Source organism: Sturnira hondurensis, unplaced genomic scaffold (genome assembly GCF_014824575.4).
Source record: "Sturnira hondurensis isolate 20B ecotype Veracruz unplaced genomic scaffold, ASM1482457v3 Scaffold0003090, whole genome shotgun sequence".
Classification (NCBI taxonomy): domain Eukaryota; kingdom Metazoa; phylum Chordata; class Mammalia; order Chiroptera; family Phyllostomidae; genus Sturnira; species Sturnira hondurensis.
Genome location: NW_028075721.1, coordinates 2,283,366 through 2,285,320, shown reverse-complemented (window position 1 = coordinate 2,285,320; position 1,955 = coordinate 2,283,366).

The window sequence follows — 1,955 nt, the reverse complement described above, 5'->3', positions numbered from 1 at the left end:
CCCCTGCGCCGTGTGCTGTCTCCGAGTGGGAACTAGTCTCAGAGGGATCCTAACAGGAAACTCTTTCTAGGAATGCCTGGAGAGGTGGGCTCTGGTCTCAATACAAATACAGGCTCAAACTCTCGGAATCCCCTTTTCTAGGGAGAGAAAAAAGTTGCCTCTCTGTTAATTGCGCCAACCCCCCTCCCCCCCCCCCAACCTCTACCCGATTCTCTGGAATGGGGCAGGGCCTGAGCGGGCAGGAGAGGGATGGGGGGATGGGGGGAGGACAGCCTGGTCCCAAATCACTGGGCCCAGCTTCCTAGTCATCAACCTGGCCATTATCCTAGCGCATTCTTAGGAGTGTCTTTCATCAGCTCAGGAGGAACCCTGGGTCCACTAGGCAGGGCCCGTGTACTACCCCTGGGACACATGGCGGCATCCATACTAGTGGTTCTGCATGACCCCTAGCAGACACACAGATACCAACAAGACAGTTCATTTTATTCTCGAAACAGCCCTAACAGCAATTCTTACTGCCCCTCAGGGAGTGAAGTGACTTGCCCAGGATCATACAAGCACAAGCCGAGAGCACTGCCCCAGATCTTTTGGAATTCAACCCAGGATTCTTTCCTCTGTTGTCCCTTGCTGCTCTCCCCACCCATCCACTGGAACACAGGATGGGGCCAACCCTGTTTTTTCACCTGTTAATTTCATAGGTGAGCACTTCAGTCTGCCTCTCCAGAGGCAATTCTGAGTCCCCTGGTCCCCAGCGCCCCAGGCCAGCATAGCCTCCTGCAGGTTGAAATAACCAAGCCTTGGTGGCTACAGGCCAGATTGGGGAACTCCTGAAGTAGGCCAGTGAGCAAAGGGTTTGTTCTGGAACCCAGGTGTGCAGAGAGGAACTGTGCAGACTGAGGGCCCAGTCTTTGCCTAGCTCTGCAGCCGACTCCCTCTTCCTGGAACTCAGAGCCTCCTGGTTTCAACCCATGCAGTGGAGCCTGCAGTAGACACCACCCCCACCCATCCTGCCCCAGAGTTTGAGGACAGGCTGTGGGAACTGGCACTGCTACCCAATGCCATCCTCTTTCCAATAGTTATGCCTGCACCGCCTGACAACTTCCCGCCAATGTTATCTCTTAAAAAGCAAACCCTGCCTCCTGAGCCTCATCCTCTTGTTCACAGACCCCTCAGGAGTGTGCTATTCTGGTTTTCTGTACTGCCTTACCTCCCCCTCCTCCTGTAGTCTGACTTCAGGCTGTACCTGCTGTGTCCCAGAAATACCCCCCACCTAGTAGCCTTCTACCTGACACCAGCAAGCACCCCTCAGCCTTGACCTATCTGCAGTCTCCGTCATTGCAGGTGGGTATTTCCCAAGCTTCCAAATCTCCTGGTGGTCCTCCTTCCTCTTTGGGCTGCTCCTTTTCCAATTAGTGTCCTTCAGGACTTCCCCCTGGGCCACCCCACCCACTCCCACCTGTCCATTTGTGAATCTTTAGCTTTGACCCTCTGCTGAACCCAAAACTGTAGATCCAGCTGTCCTCAGACTCTCCCTGGATGTTCTACAGGAACATCATGCCCAACTTGTTCTGAACAGAGCAAGCACTTCACCTCCTCCAGGCCAGCATCTCAGGAGGGAGTCTCACCTTTCATCCAACTGGCAAAAGGCAGAAACTCTGGGGCTCTCTCTCACCTAACTCCTTAGCCAGTGTCACCCGGCCTGTTATCTTCGGTCTGAAAGAGCTCTTGGAGTTCAACCCTTCCCTCCATCTCTTCTGCAACTGCCCCAGCCTGGGCCCCAGTCTTCTCTTTCTCTCTCCCTCTCTCTGCATCCTCAGCAGCCTCCCAGCCTCCATTCCTGAAACCCTTTAAAGGCTTCTCACTGGTCTCAGGATACACTCCAAATTCTGTAAAATGACTTACCAGACCCCATGCTATCTACCTCCCCTACTCACCAACTGGTCTCTGCAAATCCA